Source organism: Ochotona curzoniae, unplaced genomic scaffold (genome assembly GCF_017591425.1).
Source record: "Ochotona curzoniae isolate NIBS_2020 unplaced genomic scaffold, NIBS_Ocur_1.0 scaffold_4701, whole genome shotgun sequence".
Taxonomy (NCBI): domain Eukaryota; kingdom Metazoa; phylum Chordata; class Mammalia; order Lagomorpha; family Ochotonidae; genus Ochotona; species Ochotona curzoniae.
Window position 1 is genome coordinate 72,564,148 of NW_024467122.1, and position 21,565 is coordinate 72,585,712.

Consider the following 21,565-nt stretch of genomic DNA (forward strand, 5'->3'; position numbering starts at 1 on the left):
CTGGTTGGCACTGATGTTCTTCTTCCAGGTCGCTGAGGGGTTGGAGGAGCAGGTGCTGAGGAGGCCTGGGCATCCAGCCAGCAGGTGTGCCCCTGCTCCCGGGTCCCGTCACCCCATCTGCTGTCCCAAGGGCTCCAGGTGATTCCCAAGCCTCTCTGACCAGTACAGCTGCACATGGATGGGAAGCCCACCAGTGGCACACGGGACAGCCCCACTCCGAGGCTCCAGAGCAGAGCTCAAAGAGTGACGCGGCTGTGGTCAGCTGGCAGCTTTTACTTATTCATTTTAAAGATTCATTATTATTAATTTTTTTTTTATCAGAATGGCAGATATACAGAGAAAAGGAGAGACAGAGAGGAAGATCTTCCATCCACGGGTTCATTCCCGAAGTGGCTGTGATGGCCGGAGCTGAGCCGATCTGAAACCAGGAGCCAGGAGCTTCTTCTGGGTCTCCCACATGAGTGCAGGATCCCAAGGCTTTGGGCTGTCCTCGACTGCTTTCCCAGGCCACAAGCAGGGTGCTGGATAGGAAGTGGAGCAGGTGGGTTATGAACCTGTGCCCATGTGGGATGCTGGTGCTTGGAAGGGGAGGATTAGTGTGCTGAGCCACCACGTCGGCTCCCAGCTAGAAGCTTTGGGCCACACCTGAAGCCACTGAAGCTCAAAAGGAAACAGACCTAGGAGGTTTCTGAGCTAACTAGGCTGTGGGGGTCCTTGTCCTTGGGAACATGGAATATGGAAGGTGTGTGTCAGGTTGAACCCTTGGGACGGAATTAGAAGGCTCCAAGCTCCTGCCAGCTGAGCTATAAACTTGGCTTTGAGCCTCTTGGTGGCAAAGCTGTTGGTGCAGCATGGCCAGGCACCTGCTTCTCTGCTTCTACCTGTTGGCGAAGGCAAAACCTGTCGCTGTCTCAGATCACCTGGGGCTTCCTCCAGGGCTTCACGAGCTGTGTGCCAAGGAGCTATTCTCTGCAGGCAGGCAGCAGGCCTGGGGGGTGCTTGAACATAGATCCGGTAGCTTTTCTGAAATTGTCTGTTATTAGTACCCTCGTGAACAGGAGAGCAATGGGTGCTGCGTGTGGGGCCTTGATGACAGTCATGGTGGTGACGTTGATGTCTCTCCACGAGGACAGCTGTTGTACTTGCCCTTTCATGAATGTCCACTCAAGCTACTGTGGAGAGGCCGAGCCACAGGGCTGCCTCTAGAACGCAGCACAGGCCCTCGATGGAGAGCATCCTGGTCAGGTGCAGAGCCGCAGCCCTCAGGTGGGGCACGCAGCCTCACGTCCCCTGGGATACAGCCTGTTCCTGGTATGTGACATCACAGGTCTCAGGTTACAGGGGAGACTGCGCACTAACAGCTAGGCCACCGTGAAGATGGAGGGAGCAGCTGAGTTACCTTAGTCATGCTAGCTGAGCTCTGAACTTACTGGAGGTGAATGTTTTAAAAAATTTTTATTCGTTTATTTATTTTTTCTGTTTGAAAGGGAAAGAGAGAGTGTACACACCAGAAAGTACGTCTGTTTGTTGACTGACACATCGAATGTCTGCAACGCCTGGACCAGCCTGAAGCTGGGAGCCAGGAATCTGGTGCAGGTGTGCCACATGGAACCTGGACTGTCACCTGCTGGCTCCCCGGGTGCACCTTAGCAGGGAGTCGGAGTTAGGAGCAGAGCCGGGACTTGAACCCAGGCCCTCTACTGTGACATGGTTGCCCCAGGGAGCCAGGTTGGACTGCTGTGCCAAGCACCTACCCAGGGGTACAACATGTTTGTGTAGGAAGTGTCTATTTCAGTACTTGGAATAATTTACTGAATTCTGGTGATCTTTAAAAAAATCTAAACTTTCACATGCTTTTAAATGACAGAATGAAAACCAGCCCCTAGCTTTGTCAATACATTCTTTTTTTTTTTAAAGATTTATTTTTATTATTTTTTTATTGGAAAGGAGGATATACAGAGAGGAGAGACAGAGAGGAAGATCTTCCGTCTGATGATTCACTTCCCAAGTGAGCACAACGGCCGATGCTATGCCAGTCCGAAGCCAGGAGCCTCTTCCGGGTCTCCCACATGGGTGCAGGGTCCCAAAGCCTTGGGCCGTCCTTGACTGCTTTCCCGGGCCACAGGCAGGGAGCTGGAAGGGAGGCGGGGCTGCCAGGATAGAACCGGTGCCCATATGGGATCCCGGGTGTGCAAGATGAGGACCTTAACCACTTGCGCCACCGTGCCGGGCCCAATACATTCTTTTATAAAAAACATTTTATTGAGGCTGGCATTGTGGTATAACGGGTTAAGCCACTGCCTACAATGCTGGCATTTGGTGCTGATTTGAATCCTGACTGCCCCACTTCTAATTCAGTGTCCTGCTAGTATGCCTGGCAAAGTAGCAGAAAAGGGCCCAAGAGTTTGGGTTCCTGAACCCATCGGAGGACCCGGGTGAATCTTCTGGCTCCTGGCTTCAGCCTGACCTAGCCTGGGCTGCTGCGGCCGTTTGGTGAGTGAATCAGCAGGTGGAGGATCTTTGTCTCTTCCTTTCTCTGCTTTATAAGTAAATAAATGAATCTTAGAAAAGATTTTGCTTACTTAAAGGGGAGTGGGGAGAGTGACAGAAAGAGAGAGGTCTTCTGACTGCTGTTTAACTCCCCAAATGGCTGTAATGGCTGGTGCCGGTCCAGACCAAATCCAAGAGCTAGGATGTTAGTGCAGGGACCGAGGCACCGGGCCATCCTTTATGGCTTTCGCAGGCACCTTAGCAGGGAGTTGGATCAGAAGTGGAGCAGTTGGGACTCAAACCTGTGTTCCAACATAGGATGCTGATGTCACAGGCAGAAGTTCAGCTTGCTGTACCACAGTGCTGGCCTCCAATAAATTGCACCTTTTGATGTCCATCTTGGTGGGATTACACCTTTTGGTAATGTTTCACCACCTAGGCAACATCTGTACAGTCTTGGTCAGGTCTGGGCCACAGCCGCAGGCAGCCATCTGCATTTGTCCCCAGTCTATAGGAGTAGATACCCTGTGTGGAAGCATTTCTCCGTATTTCCCGAGACACCCTGCTCTACACCGATAATGGATAGACTAACCTCAAATTGCTCTTATTTGTTCGTTAACGTGAGTCCCCCGAGGGCTCGCTGTGCAACACTTTATTAGTCTGCCTTGAGTAATAGATTTTAGAGTAATAAAACGACATTATTTTTAAATTATTTTTTAATGTGGACTTTCCAGCCATTGACTGTCCTCTCCGATCAAGCTGAATTAGTGAGTTTTAATTGTGTGTAAAAAAGCAATAAAATCATCATTACTAAAATGATGGGGCGCTTCGCTCGCGGCAGGCATGGGGCTGGACACATCACGTGCTCTGTCCCTCTGAGCCTCGCCAAGCCATGGCCTGGCTGCACAGGCCGAACTTGGGCTGTGCCTGCCTTGGATTGCCTCTGCTAACTGGGGCAGAGCCAGGGATCCAGGCCAGGCTGGGCCCCTTTAGGGTCATGCTCTCTGCAACGCTTGCTGGACGCAGTCAGCATGAGCCTAACAAACAGAGCAACACGCTGAGTAAGGCTGAGCCTTTGGCCTCAGGGCACCTGGGTTAATAACATTAGGAAGGTGAGAAGTGGAAAAAATAAGAGAAAACTGAAGGCACATCACGTCCCACTGAGGATGTTGTGCTGTTTATTCTGTCGGAGCGGCTGGCTCTGAGGTCCCCGCGTGCCAGGGGCCACAGGAGACTACCGGAAATGATGTGGTGCTTGGCTTTGCACATCCACCTGTGTAGCAGGTGCAGAAGCACTTGGTTAAACAGTGATCTAGATGTTGCAGTAGAGGTATTTTTTTTTTTTAAAAAGGTTTGCTTTATTTATTTAGAAGACAGTTGCAAAGAGAGAGGAAGAGACAGAAAGAAAGAGAGAGTGTGATCTGTGATCTTTCATCTTCTGGTTCATTCTCCAGGTGGCCACAACGGCTGGGTGAAGGCCAGGTCAACTCCAGCTGGGTCTCCCATGTGTATGCTAGGGGCTGAATCCTTTTGGCCACCTTGTGTTGCTTTTCTAGGCATATTTTCAGGGGGTTGGATTGGACGTGGAACAGATGGGACTTGAATAAGCCCCTCTATGGGACGGTGACATTGTAGGCTGTGGCTTAAACTGCAGTGCCACAATGCCAACCTGTGAAAGTGTTTTTAAAAATTAAGTTGGAGGAATAGGACCGTAGCCTGGCATGTTAAGTTAATGCCTATTGCACCTGTATTCTTTCTGGGGTTCAAGTACTGCTTGCTCATTTTCCAATCTAGCTCCCTGCTAATGTGCCTGGGATAAATATTGGAGGATGGCCCAAGGGCTAGGGCCCCTTCACCCATGTGGGAGACCCACAGGAATTTGCTGGCTTGTAGCTCCTGCCTGCCCAGTCCCGGACAGCTTGAGACATTTGGGAAGTGAAGCAGAGCACGGAAGATTCTCTCCTGTAAGTCTGCCTTTCAGATAATCCATCAACCAACCAATCAACCAATCTTCATGAGAAAACAAGCATATCAACTGGGTGTGCTTCAGCGGCAGAGCTGAGCGGCAAAGGTTGAAGTATCCCCAAGAAGAGGAAATTCCTAGGATCACAGCTGCCCTGACTGCTGCCCCGTGGAACTGGAGCCACCATCCAGAGGGCGAACTCTGACTTGAGCTTTCAGCTTTCTAATCTACCCTGGCCAGTCTTGGGTAGTCCTACAGTCCCAGAGTCACACAGTCAGTTCCTGACAGCCAGTGTGTGTGTGTGTGTGTGTGTGTGTGTGCACATGCATCTTTGCCTCCCAACACCTGCCTCTAGGGATTCTCTGGAGGGCTCAGTACATGCTCTCTCTTCCTTCAGGGAACGCACATGTCCCCTCACTCTCTGTCCCCTCTCCCCACTGCCTGGCCTGGCCATCAGCCATCAGCACAGGAGCCCACAGTTACAGGAAGGGGCCCAGGGCCGCCTGTGTCCTTATGGGATGTGGGGATGGTAGGTACGGGTCAGGCATTCTGACGCAAAGTTGGAGTGGGAACCAGGTGGCGGAGCTTCCACCAGGCTCCGACTTCAGCTCCTGTGGGAGGCAGGTCTTCCAGGGTCAGTTGTTCTGTTCTTCCGAGCAGATTCTGGCTCCAGGAGGAGCCTTTAAGTCCACAAAATGCAGCTCTTTGATTCGGTACACAGGGAGAGTCAGAGTCCATGGGAGCTTTCCATTGTACTGACAAAGGCACCAGGCCACAGTGACCTGGCTCTTTGTCCTCACAAAGGACAGCCACTGGCCATACCAGTCTCACTCTGACTGAGAAAATGTTACAGGGTTTCTACCATGCTTGGTCCTTTCAGAACGAAGCAGAGGTCCAAATCCTCGACCCATATGGGTGCAGGCTCCGCATCCATTCAGTACTCTCTCAGGCGGTCGCCTGGTGCACCCTAGAGCAGGGTGGCACTGCCCGGGCCAGTCATCTCCAGGCCTGGCCCCAGTGGTATAAGAGAAAGATTTAGGTCATAAAGGCTGATCTCCAAGGGGCCTCTAATGGTATTGAAAAACCACTTCTCCCAAATGGATCAGGGTATCAGATTTATTTTATTTTTATTTAAAAGGCAGAGTTATAGAGAGAAGACAAGACAGAGAGATCTTCCACCTGCTGATCACTCCCCAGATGGCTGCAGTGGCCGGAGCTGAGTGGGATACAAAGCCAGAAGCCAGGAGCTTCTTCCAGGTCTTCTACATAGGTGCAAGGGCCCAAGAGATTGGGCCATGTTCCACTACTTTCCCAGACCATAAACAGAGAGTTGGACGAAAAGTGGAGCAGCAGGGAATTGAACCGCTACCCCTGCGGGCAGTGTGTGGCTCCGCCCACTGGGGGAGAGGACACTCACCACGTCTTGTGAGTCCCCATCCACAGAGATCAATTAGAGTAATTAGAGGACAGCCCCTCTGTTTCTGCACTTTGAATCTAGATCCTAAGTGTGGAGACTCCAGATGCAGGGCTCTGCAAGAGGCAGGAAGAAATTGAAGAAGGCATGGAGGAGCACACAGACAGCCCACGTGAAGAAACCATGCTCAACAGGGGGTCCCTGGAGCCATGGGATCAGGCACAGGGCTCACTCCTGGTGTAGGGGGTTAGGAAGGGGCTGCTCAGAGGGCTCAGGATGGCCACGTTGCAGTGTGTGTCCCCATTTTCCTGCTTTCTGGCCAGAAGGAGTTTGTTGTCATCACTGTGACCTGGAAGTGGGGAGCTGGACTTCCTGAGTGGTGAGTCTCCAGGTCTGTGTGTGAAGCAGGGGTTCCTGCAGCTCAGTCTGACTTGAGACCACTCCCACCTTTTCACTGAGAGCTGGTGCCTAGGCATGACATGGGTTCTGGGTGAGGAAGTGCAAGCAGCATCCCTAGACGATTCTTGCTGGCTGGGAAGTGTGCCCTCCCAGTTAAGCTCTGGATTGTCTGGATTGTTACTGGTGACATTCCCCAGGTCTCCCCTACCAGTCTCAGTGCCAGCCTCAACTGGAATGCTCAACAGCAGAGGGCACCAGAGGCCTGTCTCTGGCTTTACCATCCTGCTGGCATCATGTGAGTGTGGGTGGGGTGGTGCTGGTGCTGCAGGGGTTGGCTGTGGGACTATGCAGGAAGCAAGCTCAGGACCTGCGCCTCCTGGGTGTTGCAGCTGGGGTGCATATCCACAGGAGTCTCAGGGATGTGAGCTAGCCCTTCAGTTGGCTTCAGAGAACATCTAAGTGGGAGCCGAGAGGGCCCACCATGACATGCAAAGAATAGGCCTTGCAGGAATCTATGCTGTCCATGTCATGGCTTAGCCCAGGGTGAGGCTGGGCTGGGAAGCCAGGGGCCTGGACTGCACACAGAGCACTGTGTACGGTCAGCCAGATCTGGCTCAGAGCAGTAATGAAGGGAAGCCGGCCCAAGGCTGCTGCTCCGTGCATCACACTCTGTCCCAGGTCTTTGCCCGTCTTGCAACCTGCTTCTGCCTGCAGCCCAGAAGAAGCAGGTGGAAGTCAGCAAGGGCAGGGCTCAGGAAGCTGCTGTCAGCAACTGAGTCTGCAGTCGAGGGAAGATCTGGAGGGCTGACCCTGCAGTGGGAGTGAGGAGTTGAGAGCAAGCCTTGGCAACATGGATCCCTTTCCTTTCTTAAGCTCCAGTTTTCTCCTTTCAAATGGGACTGTGGGCCAGCTGAGCCCCGAGATTGTTCCAGTTGTTGTGACCTAAGATCCAAGTTGTGCTGGTTATGGATGGGGAGACAGCCTGGGCCTTGGTTGGGGATGAGGTTGGGGATGAAGGTGAAGGGAACAGAGGGAGGAGGGGCATGCAGGAGCGGGACCACATGTGGTCCTGGATGGCGGCTGGAGGTTGCCATCAGCCAGGAGCGGTTCTGGGGCATGCACATGCTTGCTATTCTCCAGTGTTGGTGTATGTATCAATGTTTTACCTTTCTACAGGCCAGACCAAGATCAAGGTCAGGTTCAGAGCGTTACTCGCACCCGAGCTGGTCCAAGGTCAGACAGAAGACATTGCTATTGGTACCCGTGCCTCCCACCCATCCTGCGTCCTCTGCCATCCCTCCTACTTGGGGAGGACGTCTAGGCCGCACCGTGGCTCTCCAGTGGCTGGACCTGTCTTCCAAGGTCTTTGTGCGAGGGATGCCCTTGTTGTCACCCTCTCCCCTAACCCCCTCATGGCCACACTCCGACAAAATGCTCAGTGTGCAGAACAGAGCAAGGGGCCAATCTTGACAATTCCATCCCTGCTACCTCTGTGTGCATGACTGGCACGGAGTCCAGCAGCCCCGGGTTGCTGGAGTCAGTGCCCTCAGCTGCGTGGGGTCCTGTGCTGCTGGAAAGTCCTTTCTCTTCCTGTTCTAGGGGCAGTGGCAGAGTCTATGGTGAGTAGAAGCAGCAGGTCAGGGACTGTGCTCTGAAAAACGGAGCTCCGCCACGGGTACTGTGGCTGCTGTGGAAGGAGGCAATGAGGAGCTGCAACAGGTCAACTTCCAGAGGCTTCCATGAGGCAAGGGCAGCTAGCAGCAGCGCCAGCCTGCAGTGGGGTCTGATGAGGCTCCCAGGCCTCTCCTCGCACTGTCCCCCAGGCCAGCATCCCGGCCGCCTGACTCTGGCAGGCTGAGCATGGCGTGAGTTATTGCACCTGCTGCAACCGATACACCTGAGTCACATGACAAGCTGAGAGGGCAAGCAGGAGTGGCCTCCTGGGAACTGCCCCTTTACTTTAGGTCAGCCAGGCACACAGGACAGCCATTAGGAGTCCTCTTGTTACACGTGGGGTCTCATGGGGCTAAGCAGCACCTCCAAGTTGGGCCACCCAAGGGGAGCCCAGGACGCAGCTGAGGTTGGTGTGGGGAGGACTGCTGTGGCCGTGGGTGGTATGATGGTGGGGTGGGGAGGCCAGGCGTGTGAGGAAGTGAATCTTTTAAGCCAGAGGAGAACTAGAGGGGCCTTCAAATTTCCAGTGACATGGCATTTTATCACATGAGAGGAGCTGTGGGTGGTGCCACTGTTAATGAGTTCAGGGATTCGTGTGGTCCTTGGGACACCGTGTTAGAAAATGCCATAGAGGCTCAAATGCGGTGTGGGAAACTCGAGTGGGGCAGTGACGGGAGGAAACCTCAGAATGATCATGGGAAACACAATTGGAAGTGCACTTTAGTACAAAGCCATTTTGAAAGCCATACATGGTTGTTTCAGAATGTGCATTTTCCACAAGCTTTTAAAAATTTATTTATTTAAACACTTTTCTTTTTTTTTAATTTGGAAGTCAGATATACAGAAAGGAGGAGAGACAGAAGGAAGATATTCTGTCTGTTGATTCACTCCCCAAGCAATCATATCGGCCAGAGCTGAGCCTATCTGAAGCCAGGAGCCTCTTCCAGGTCTCCCACACAGGTGCAGGGTCCCAAGGCTTTGGGCCGTCCTCGACTGCTTTCCCAGGCCATGAGCAAGGAGCTGGATGAGAAGTGGGGCTGGGGGGGTTACAAACCGGCAGCCATATGGGATCCTGGCACGTGCAAGCTGCACCAGACCCCTTGCACAAGCATTTGAAGTTCTTTTGTGGAACGGGAATAATATAGATTACCCTATATTACATAATTGAGCAATGAATATATGCTATATTGGTCATAATATCAATACGATTCATACACAAGAAATTTAGTTTTGAGGGTCCTGAATAATAGCCTAGTGGCTAAATTTTTGTCTTGCATGCACCAGAATCCCATATGGGTGACAGTTCATATCCCTGCTGCTCCACTTCCCATCCAGCTCCCTGGTGGCCTGGGAAGGCAGTAGAGGATATTCCAAGTCCTTGGGACCCTGCATCTACATAGGAGACCCGGAAGAATCTCCTGGCTCCTGGCTTTGGATCAGCTCAGCTCCAGCTGTTTTGGCCACTTAAGGAGTAAACCAGTGGATGGAAGACCTTTCCCTGTTTCTCCTTCTCTATATACATCTAACTTTTCACTAACAATAAATAAATCTTAGAAAAAAATAAAATGAAAAAATAATACCGCAGAATGTGGTGCAATTATTTTTAAAAGTTTAACAATTGGTTTAATAAAAAAGATAAGATGCAAGGCAGAACTTTATTTGTTAATTTGAAATGCAGAGTGAGAGAATGCTTTGTGCAAGTTTTGGATTTAAACTTAAACAGAGCTTCTACCTGTTACTTTCCTCCTCCAATCCTGTGATGAGCACGGCTGAGCCGGGCAGATATTGGTAGCTGGTAACTCCCACCGGGCTGTCCCAGGACCCATCACAGCTACCTCTTGGGACTGCAGTAGCAGGGAGCTGGGCTCAGTCAGTGGAGTTGGGACCGTGGTGTCTTAACTGCCACATTCTCTGAGCTGCCACATTCAGCACGCGCACTCCATACGCTCATACAGTCCAGCTCAGGCTCTGCTTTTTTTTTTTTTTTTTCCTTGGAAGGACTCCTGTTTGGGTGGGTTCCCTGCCGAATCTGCACTTCAATGTCCTAAGCCTCAGTGTCTCCATCTGTAGAGTGGCCTCACGATTCCCTGCTCCCATGGGACACCCCTGAGAAGGTAACCCTTCACCTGGCCTGGAGCACAGGGGCAGCAGAGTGAGTGGTGGTCACTAGGCATTGTGGTGTGGGGAGTTCAGAGCCACCGGGGGTCATGTGCTGTTGGCCTGTGGCTCTATTCGTATGTCCCTCCATCCCCACCCTGCCTCCCCTCCCTTCTTAATCCGTTTATTTATTGGAAAGATTTGCAAAGGAGGAGAGACAGAGAGACAGAGACCTCTTCCATCTGCTGGTTCACCCACTTAGTGATTACAAAAGCCAGGGCTGAGCCCGGAGCTGTATGCAGGTCTCTCCACGTGGGTGGAAGGGGTCCAGGCACTTGCATGCTCAGACACATGAGCAGGGAGCTGGAATGGAGGAAGTGCAGTCAGAACTGGAGCCATCACTCAGGTAAAGGATGCAGGCACTGTACATGGTGGCTTAATCCACTGTGCCACGGTACTGGTCTGATCTCTTGCTTCTGAGCTTCAGTTTTTCATACAAACCCTTTCATGTGAAGACCTAACACAGTCCCTGGAATAGAGCAGGGCTTACTTCCCATCTCTGCTGCTGCTGGAATCACCCCCTGTGGGATTTCCTGTCGGGGGTTCCTCCAGGAGCCTGGGTGGCCCGTTCCCTGAGAGGGTCCCGTCCGCCAGGCATAGCATTCTCTGCTGGCTACTGACTGTCCTTTGGGGAACAAACCTAGACACCCCTAACCAATTTGCTGAATGATCAACTTGCTGGATGACTAATGTGCCGTAGGACTGAGGACACGTTCTGGGGACTTGGGCTTCCCCTGAGACTCCGCACAGAACTTCCAGCAGTAGAATTTGCATGAGTGTCCGATTTCCGATGAGGAGCCCGACTCCAGCTGCCCAGGGTTTGTCCCAGCTGCTGCCCAGGTTCTGCCTCCATTCCGGGGATGGGTGAGCGGTCCCATCCAGCACAGGTGCAGTCCCTGTCTCTCTCTTGCTTTTGCAGACCCTCCCACATTGGTTTATCTGTGTATTAGTCCATGCTGGGAGATGAAAACACCTGAGAGGCTTTCTTTAGAAAAGGAAAGGTGTATTTCCTTTACTGTGTTAGAAAAAGTTTGTATTATTTGAAAGGCAGAGTGATCGGGTGACCTTCCACCTGCTGAGTCCTTCCTGAGGATGGCCACCACGGAGCTTCATCTATGGCCATGGCTGGTCCATGCCTGAACCAGGAGCCTGGGGCTGCATCTGGGGCTCCCAGGAGCATGTGGGCCGTCCTTTGCTGCTTTTCCGGGCCTACCAGCAGTGTGCTGGATGAGAAGTGGAGCAACTGGGACTCCAACTTGGGTTGCTGGTACCGCAGGAGGCAGCTTAGTTTGCTGTGCCACAATGCCAGCTCTCAAAGGTTTATTTCATCTTAGAACTTAGGTTACAGGATGTGGAAGCCACGGGGTCAGTCTTGGAGGCTAGTCAGGGCAGGCTTCCTAGCTGGATCAAGTTATAAACTTGGAGGCAGAAAGAGACCCTGGGCTGAAACTGACCTGAGACATTCGAACTTCTGATGAGAACTACCTGGCAAGGACAAACCCCCAGTGACCTGTAAATTTTAGACATTGAATCTCAGTTTAGAATCACCAATTGCTGCCACACTGTAATTGCTGAGAATCGGCAGTTACAGATTTTGACATACTGGAAAAAAAATCATTTACTTCGACTTTGCCCTTTATGTGATTTCCATGCCCCTTTACCTGTGTCTGCCTCTACGGAAGGCAATCCTAGAAAAGGAGCTTAGTCCTAAATGTTTTCACTTTAACGTTCGATTATTGATTCAAAGCCACAGAAAGAGAAATCTCTCATGTGCCACTTCACTCCTCCAGTGCTTAGAAGCAGGGGACTCCATCTGGGTGTCCCCCATGGGGGGGCAGACACCACCACCTGCCACCTCCCAGGGTGGGTATCAACAGGAAGTGGGAGGGACAATGGAGCCAGGACCTGGACCCAAGCTGTGGGACTTGGCTGCAGGAGTCCCCAAACAATATTATCCTTGCTGTGCCAGTGAGGCTTTCTGCCAGCTGGAGTTTCCTTCCTGTTGACTGTTGTCACTTCCTCAGCATCTGTGTGTGTGTTAAGCCTCCTCTCTTTTGCCTTCTCTATGGCACCTGCACAGAGCCACCATGCACAGAGCCCCCTGCGGGTAACCTGTGGGCAAGGTAGGGAAGCTCAATCAATGGGATTGCAGGTGTCTCCCCAACCAGTGTCCTGAGTGTGAAGACCTAATGAGATCGGGGTGGGGTGGGCTGGAGCCGTGTCTCCACATGGGGTTGGCAGATGTGCGGTGTGAATTGTCTTGGGTCACTTGGACAGGAAGAACCTGGGCTGGTCTGGGTTGTCCCGTGGAGCAGAGACCGCCCAGCCCAGGAGGGCCATCCCCAAGGCCAAGTCTTAGAGCAGAGAGCAACTTCTTTGCCAAAACTCGGCATGGGATTCCCCCCGCCCCCAGATTCTCAGCTGGTCTGGCATAGACTCCGCTGCTGTGCTCTGGCCACACAGACTGTTCAATTTCTGGAACATTCTGTTCTTTCCTTCCTCGAACCTGCGCATAGGCTTTGTCCGTACTCACGTCCTCTCCAGGTCTAGGCTGAAGTGTTCCCCTTTTCTCCCCATGACTGTGGACTTCTGCATCTTCGCAGTTCCTCAAATACACCATGTGGCCTGTAGTTCAAGCGTGCCCTTGGACTCGGCCTCTGCCTTTACGTCGGCCGTGTTTGCTTGGCTACCTGCTGCCTCCCAGCACTGAGCGCTCTGCAAGGTGCCCTTAGCTGGCACTAAGAAAACATTGCAACCTTTTAACGTGTTTATTTGAGATGGAGAAGGAGACAGAGAGAACTGTCATACACTGATTTCACTCCCCCAAAGCCTACCAAGGCCAAGGTGAGGCTGAATGAAGCTGCAAGCTGGAAACTCCATCCAGGTTTCCCACAACGGGGGCAGGAAGCTGGCCACCTCAACCCTTAGGGTCTGCAGGGTGGGCGGGAGGGGGGAGGCGGAATGCTGAAGTCAGGAGGCAGAAGCAGAGGTCAAGGCCGGGCACTCTGTGTCTTACCCGCTAGATGAAAGGTCCACCCTGTTAACCGTGTCCTGAATGTAGGGATGACTGTGGTTGGCTGAGTGTCCCCCAAGGTGGAGAATGGTAAAGTCGCCCCTCTGTGGACGCTCTCACCCTGGTGCTGGTCAGCAGAGCTTTTGAAAATTTTGTTTAATTTTATTTTTTGGCTCTGGTCTCTCTCTGTTCCCTCCCCAGATCAGGGTTGGCCTCTGCTCTGGGGTCTCAGTCCACTCATTCATCTGCAAACATCCAGGAGGGAAGGGGCGGGAAGCAGCCTGGGCTCAGAGGGCAAAAGCTGCACCTCTTTGAGGAGGAAGTTGCCTGAGCTCTGGCACCGTTGGGGCACTTCATCGAGAGGCTGGGACTTGCAGCCCATGTCGGGAGGCGCTGGCAGCTCCTGCGGTAGCCCTTGGAGGCCCCAGGAGCAGTCAGGGCTGTGGCCGATTCAAGTGCTAATTCCTGGGCTGTATGCTGGCAGAAGAGTGGCTCATACATGGGCAAGCTCCTGCTGGCATCTGCTGCCAGCTGGTCTTCAGGACCAGTGTGTCCGCCTGTCCAGGCTGAATGGAGGAGGATGGCAGGGCACCTGGCGGGGCCTCCCACGGGCGGGTGTCTGGGGTCAACAGGGAAGTAGGAAGCTCTAATCCTGTGCTTTCCCCCAGAATCTGCCACCTTTTTATTTATTTAGTTTTAAAAGGATTTATTAGATTTTTGGAAAGTCAGAGAGAGACAGAGAGAGAGAGAGAGACAGAGAGAGAATGAGAGATCTTCCATTTGCTGGTTCACTCCCCAAATGGTTGCAGCAGCTATGGTTGGGCGAGGCTGAAGTTAGGAGCTAGGAGCTTCTGGGTCTCCTGTGTGGAGAGACCCAAACTTTTCCAAGCACAAATGAACAGGGAGCTGGATTGGAAGTGGAGCAGCTAGGACTTGAACCCACCTTGCTATGGGATGTTAACATCACAGGTGGTGGCTTAACAAGCTGCATTTGGTGCCGACCCCCTACCTCTTTAACCCACTCGCTTCCCAGGGCAGTGGGCTGGTTCTGGCCCCAGGCTGGACCTGGAGGAGGTGGAGATAGCTTGGTAGTCCTTTGTCCCAGCCCTTGACCTCAGCAAGCATGGACAATTCACAGACTCAGTTGTGCTGCTCTTCCTGTTGACTGAAGACTCTTTAAGGACTATAGGACCAGAGACCCCACGCTTGTCTGGACAAGCAGGTTGTTCAGCCCATGTGTGTCAGAGATGGAAGCTAACGTCCAGGAGGTAAACTGAGGCATTCCCTCCACATCGCTTTGCTGATGTGTGTCTGTGGTTAGGGATATGGAACACTAATGCCCTAAGCTGTTCTTGGGTGCCACATCATGTAGGGTCAGTGGAGAACTGGGCAGATGCTGGGTTCTGGGGCAATAGATGGGAAAGCGCTGGCCCACTCCCTCTTTTGTCACCTGCTGGCTGAGAGCCTCTGGTGTAAGCTGCCCAGTCCTCGGAATTCTTAGTTTTCACATCTGTTGAATAGGAACATGATCTTTTTTTTTTTTCTAAAAAGTTATTTATTTTTATTTGAAAGGCAGAATTACAGAAAGGAGAGACAGAGATCTTCCATCTACTAGTTTACTCCCTAAAGGCCACAACAGCCAGAGCTGGGCTGGTCTGAAGCTGGGAGCTCGGAGCTTCTTCCAGGTTTCCTACATGGGTACAGGGGCCCAAGGGCCTGGGTCAGCCTTTTCTGCCTCCCCAGTCCACTGGCAGGGAGCTGGATCAGAAGTGGAACAGCCAGGACTGGAAATGGGACCCATACAGGCTTAACCCACTACACCATGGCACTGGCCTCTAGGATCATGATCTTAATCCTGGACCACTCCTCAGCATGAAGGAAGGTTGTAAACAGTTCCACTGTAAAAGGTGGGGATTTTCGCCCTCTCCCCTCACATCTCCTGATCCGCACATTAAAGTCCTGGCTCCAGGGAGACCTATCTGGAACTGGGGCCTCCGAGGAAACGATGCAGTTAGAATGAGGTCAGGAGGGCAGGGCCCTGAGGCGACAGGTGGAAACCTCAGGAGTCCCTCTCTGTCTCTGCGTGGGTTGGCATCCCGCAAAGGCCAGGCGAGGACACCCAAGCAGGCAGCTGTCTGCATGCCAGGGCGAGAACCCGTCCCAGAATCGGGGACCCCTGGAGCCTAGACTTTGGACTGGCAACCTTCAGAGCCCTGAGCAGGTTGATGGCTGCTGCGTCAGTGCTGGCCTGTGCAGTTTCATGACGGCGGCCTTGGGGGACACCGGCGGCACACCTCCTTTGTGAAGCTGCCCAGGTCTTTCAGGGTGTTTGTTTCAGAGCCTGGGGCCGGGCGTGAAGGAGGCTCTGAGGGCAGCTTGGTGGGGTCCTTCCTGTGCCGGCAAGAGAGGGGAGGAAGTTGCTCTCTCAAACAGCAGACATTTGGGGGGCCCTCTTGGAAGCTGCCCGCCCCAGCGTCTTCCAAGGGGCAGGGCGATCAGGCCCTCGTCTCCCACTCTGATTGCATTACTGGGTTCCTGGTGTGTATGTGTGTGTGTGTGTGTGTGGGGAGGGGGAGTGTAGCCTAGTGGGCAGCAATGCACCAAGAGGTGCTTTCTGAAGCAAAATCCAAAATTGGCTCTAACGTTGGGTGAAGGGTCTACTGCATGCGGCCCAGCACCCTGGGGCCCTGGCCTTGCCTTCTGGATATCCTGCAAGCTCTGGCTGGGCCTGCACCCAATCGGAGTGCTGTGGGTAGTATGGCATCCCCACAGAGGACCTGGCAGTGTCAAGAAAGCAGAGCTCAGCAGCCAGGCTCCTCTGTCCTCCCTGCCCCCATCTTGGCATCTTTTCCTTAAACCTCAGCAGCATGAGCCCCGATGGTGTGAGAATTGGGAGGCCTTCTTGGAGCAGGCAGTAGCTCCAGCCCCAGCTTTGAAGAAGCTGGGAGCCTCAGGATGGGTGTGAGGTGGGGGTGGGCGCTGTAGAGGACAGTGGTGGGTGTGGCCCGGGGTCAGTGGGTCAGGCTGGTGGTCAGGGTGTGCCTGGGTGGAGCTGGGTGGGAGCCTGGCCACAAGGCGGCTGGGAAGCCCAGGTGCTGTCTTTGACCCAGAGCTCAGTGGTCCCCGGCCTCGGTGGTTAGCGCTAAATAAAGCAGTCCCTGTGATGTGGAAACCACAGCGGGCTTGCTCCAGGTGCCGGCTGCTAATTCTGGACTGCAATTGTCTGAAGCAGGATTGTGTTCTGACCTGCTCAGGAACACTGTGACAGCCTCCCCTGCCTGGCGGAGACAAAGGCTAGGTAGGGGCACCATCTGCCCTGGCACTAGGGGGTCAGGGAGTAGGTTCCTCTGGACCCATGAGAAGCCGGCCTAGGTAGGTAGGGCTGCAGAGGGCGTGGGCCAAGCCTGTTTCTGTGAATGGGGCTGGCGGGGAAGCAGGATGCAGTGTGGCTGTGGGAAGGCTCCCATGGAGGCCCACACCTGGCAGGTAACCTCATTTTACAGAGGAGGAACTCAGTTCTGGGGGAGGCTGGGGCCATGTCATGGAACAGATTTGGTGTGTGTGTGTGTAGGGGCCAGTCTGCTGAGACCCCTTGCCAGCGTGCCCTTGGGTTCCTGTAGCCCTCAGCTCCACCACCTCCTAGCTGTGAGGGTGACATCATTTCAGCAGTGCTAGTCTCGTGTGGGTGTCACGGGGCAGGGATCTGAGCCGCTGCTGGAGACGCCACATTCCACATCGAGTGTAGGTTCGAATCCCTACACCTCCTCTTCTGACCCAGCTCCCTGCGGAAGCCTCTGGGGGGCAGCACGTGGGGAGACCCAGGTGGAGTTGCTGGCTCTGGGCTTCAGCCCGCTGTGGAGCTGGCTGTTGCAGGCATTTGGGGAGTGAAGCAGTGAATGGAAGTTCTCGCTCTGCCTTTCAGGCAGAGCAGAATAAATATATAAACACTAAAATGAAGAAGTAAAAAGTACCACAAAATGCAGATCTGTCTCGCCCGACGTGTGCAACCCGCCTAGTGACAGGTGCTTGCCCCCATCCCTATCACCACCTTCATCTCAGCCCCACCTCCCTGCTCCATCCAGAGCTATGTCCAACAGACCAGAATCCTGCTGTGACATGTCCATTCCAGTGGCCCCTGCAGGCAGAGCCGACGGCAGAGCAATGAAGGCCAAGCCGGGGAGGCCCTCCGCCCCTCCCGCTGGCCCCGGCCCAGCCTCTGCCAGGTCCTGTTCTCTCCTTATGACTTCCGAGTGGTGTGCATTTCCTCGGCCCGGCTCACCCACCAGCCCCAAGGGAATGGGGCCCTGGCGTACAAAGCTGTGCCCCCTGCTAACCCCAGCACAGCCCAGCTAGGCCGAATCAATATTTCATGGGTGCTGAGGGCACAGAGTTAATGACAGCTGGGGAGGCCCTGGGGGGCATGTGGACAGGCTGCCAAGGCTCGACAAAAGGTCAGGGTTCTGCAGCCCACTTTGCAGCTCCACTGCCACCCTGGTGGGGTCCCACGGGGACTGTTCTGTCTGGGACCCTCCTTCCCCAATTCCTTCACTTATCCAGGACCCTTTTATCCTTTAGGGCTCAACTTAAAAGTTACTTCCAGGCCAAGTTCTCTGTTGATCTCCTGACCTGGCGCTCACTGAATCTTCCTGCAATTCGCTCTTATCTTGCCTTGAGCACAGAGTGCTGGCTGCTTCCTGTCCCCTGCCATGACAGCTTTCATTTCTGACAAATCCTGATTTCACAGGGAGGCACTGTGCCGAGGGACAAGGTCAGGTTTTATAGCCTTCCTGGCAGCTGTGAAATTGCTGGGTCAGCCTTCCAGGAAACTGAGAAGGAGCTGAATCATTGTTCTCTGTTTTTTGCCTTGTGCCTGCAGGGCAGACGCGATGGCTGGAGCTCCAGCACCTATTCTGGGCCTGTGTGTTTAAGGGCGTGTAACGCCAGGACTACTCTTGTGGGTGTCACCAAACTAGCTCTGGGCTGTTAAGGTTTGGGCTTGTTTTTGGGAAGACAGAAAACAGTCCTGTGTTTTGATCGGCACTGTTAGATTTCTGTGACTGGCAGCCAAGTTCAGTCCCAATGCCCAAGAATCCTGTCATTATTGAGGGTGATTTTGGGGCAGAGTCATTGAATACTTGCATCATTTAAAAGTTAATTTCCCAAAGGCAAGGTCCCCTTTCACCTTATTTATTTCTGTATTTCAAGACAGTAGCCAGCACTGGTTGTGGCTTGAAGTGCTCAGCAGATTTTTTTCTGAGTGAATGACTGTATGCTAACCAGTGCGTGGTAGAGGGCAGGAATTCTGCGAGATCGTTGGGGAGTGGCAGGTGCAGCTCCGGCAATGGCCTCTGCACTGACTTTGAGAAACTCCTTCAGCTGCTCAGGTTAGCAGGAATCATCTGTTTGTTTTCCAGTAAGTTTTCTCTTCAATATTTTCATTTGAACTTGAAGTTTAGTTACTGTACTCTGAAGGTCTCTTGGAGGAGACTGTCCTGTGATCTCACTAGTTCCAGCAGCTCCTAGAATGCCCACGCAGGAGTGTCATTTCTTGCCGCACAGTTCCTTCATCCTCTTGGTTAGGCTCACAAAAAATGTGCATTTTTCTCCTCCTTGCGATAACAGAATTTTGCCATTTATTATAAGCTGGACTGCATAATACCTTTGTTAAAATCCATTTTAGAGATAGATAGATGGATGGTTAGAGACCTTTCATCTACTTTTATACCCCAAATGCCTGGACTCGGGCCAGGCTGAAGCCAGGAGCCTGGAATGCAGTCGGAATGTAGTTCAGTTCTCCTACTAGGGGCCAGGGACCCTGGGCTACCACCTGCTGCCTCCCAGGATGGTGTCATCGGGGGGCTGCCTGAGAAACGGAGCCAGGATTTGAACCCAGGCACTGCAATCTGGGCAGTAAGCATCCCAGAAGCATGTGAACCACGGCCCCCAGTGCCCACAGCCCCGAATGCTGGTTGTCGGCGGCCACACCGCAGCCTGTTTCCCATTCTCATTATACTTTTGGTGTGGATGGTACTGGGACACACCTTTCCATGTCCCCCAGGTTATTCTCTTACAATGGATGCTTGGAGGTGGACATCTTCGCTGCAGATAACGGCATTCCAACATCCTTCTGCAGGACAGAGGCCCATGCCAGCATAAGAGGAAACTCGGGAACGGGAGAGCCACCGTTTTCCTCTCCTCTGGCTTCGGTGTCCCTGGCTGTGCAGCGGGCAGGGCCCAGCCGAGGGCTCCAGCTCCCCTTACAGATGTGCATCCTGCCAGTGGGTGAAAAAAGAAGCCTCTGGTTTCTTTCTAGGCAGGAAGGCATGAGGGGACCTGGCTACGTCAGCCTTGGTCTCCAGGGCACCCGTGAAAAGCTGGCCCACTCTGGGCAGGAGTGAGAAGCTTCCTTCTCTCTCTCTCTCTCTCTCTGTGTCTTCCACGTGGTAACCCTTCTGTCCTCTGCCCAGCAAGTTAGTGCTCTGCTGCATGCCCGATGCCTCTGGACCCCTTGCTCTGGGTCTGGGAGCCGTGTCCAGTGACGACAGAGCTTCACTTTTGAAAGCAAGCGCAGGAGGAAGGTGAGGCTTACCCATCAGAGCCACCTTGGGTGAGGTGGTCAGCCCCCTCTGCAGGTCACTGAAGGAGCTGAGCACAGCGTGCCATGCAAACAGCTGGGAATGCCATGCAGGCTCTGCAGCAGGGTTCCCGGGACCTCTTCCAGGCACGTGGAATCATTCTGTATTTATCTGTTTGTCTGTGAACTCGGCGGGGACAGGCAGGGTGCTCTCTGCTTGTCGTCACAGCTAGGGCACAGCAGGTGCTCACCCAGGAAGAGAACATGGCAAGGCCGTGTCCAGATGTGATGGGAAGCAATCATGGCAAGCTAGGAAGTGAACCCTGAGCAAGGCTGAGTGTGGGGAGCCACTGACCGCAGGAACAGCTGTGGGTGCTCTTTCCTCTGTCAGGGCGACAGGCACGGGACGAGGACCCCTCCCTGCAGCCTGGCCCTTCCCGTGTAGGAGGCCTGTGCGCCCTGGAGTGGGTGGCCAGGGAGCAGCAGAAGCCCCTGAAAGACATGGATTGGTGATGGTGAAGGAGAGCCGGGATGGGGATGGGGCTGGAGGGGGAAAGCAGGTGCAGAAAGAGGGAGCCAGGGGTCCTGACGACACCTTTGTCCACTTGTTCATGTGCTCATTCCTTCACCCAATCTTTCAGAGAGATTCTTTAATTGTGTATCTATTTATTGAGAGAGTGCGAGCAAGCTGCCACCTGCTGGTTTCCTAACCAAATACCCCTAATGGCTGAGACCGCAGCAGGCCAAAGTCAAGAGGCAGGAATCTGGCACTTCATCCAGTTCTCCTGGGAGGGTGGCAGAAACCCAACAGCTTGAACCACGACCTGCTGATTCTTGGGGGGTGGGGGAGTTAGAGTGTCACACCAGCAGCAGGAAGCTGGAACTGGGAGAGGCACCAGGACCAGGATGGAGAAGCTTCTGTGGGCAACCCAGGCAGTGTCCTCACCACAATGCCGAGTGCTTGGTCCTTGGCCCATCTTTCCAAGATTCTCTGTGAATTGTGTTGTGCGTTAGGTTCAAAGACAGGAAAGAAAAGAGACATGGCTGTGTTGGTGAGGGGAAGGGGAAGCTCCCAGCCGCCAAAGTTGTTCAGCAGGAAGCTGGATGACCACTCCTTGGCCCACTTTGTAGCCTGGGGACGCGTGCTGGGAGATACGGTGCAAGCAGCTAAGATGCAAGGACCGCTGGTTGTATTTGAGGGACGGGTTTCTGGGACACTTACTATGTGATTCTAAAAAAGGTTATTTTCTCCTGGCAGTTGTGATTGTTTCATTGTCACCATAACCGAGTTCAGGGGGCACTGGCGATGTTCTCTGGGGGTTCCTTCCCACAGGGAGGCAAAGGAGCACCCGGTAACAGAGGACATAAGCAGGTGGTTCCAGGGTGGCTTTCGGACCAGGTAAGCTGGTGCAGGAAGCTCCTCAGCAGAGCCAGGGGCTTTCCTTGCGTTGTGTAGATGAGCTGGGGGCTCTCTGTGTCCCCCAGGGGGATGCGGTGGGCAAGCTGCCTGCTGGAGTTGTGCCGACCTTGCTTCATCCACGATACCCTCCAGCTCCGTGAGGGGGCTGGTGGCACAGCGCTTCAGCCCCCGTCTCTCACCAGGAGAGCAGGAGAGGGGGCTCACCACTGCTCTTCGGCCTTCCAAGGGCCGTGTTTTTTCAACATCTCTTTGCTGGGGTTGGGCTGAGCCTGATGGATGTTTGTTGAATGACTAATTATTGACTGATAGGCTAACAGTCTCCGCTGAAGTAGGCTGAGCAAACACACCCCTGAGTGGAGCGTGGTGTCTAGGTTACACAGTGTGCTCTTGTGCGGGTCACTGCGCACACAGCTGGTTGTCATCACCTAAGATACTGCAAGGAAGCACTCCGAACGGCGCAG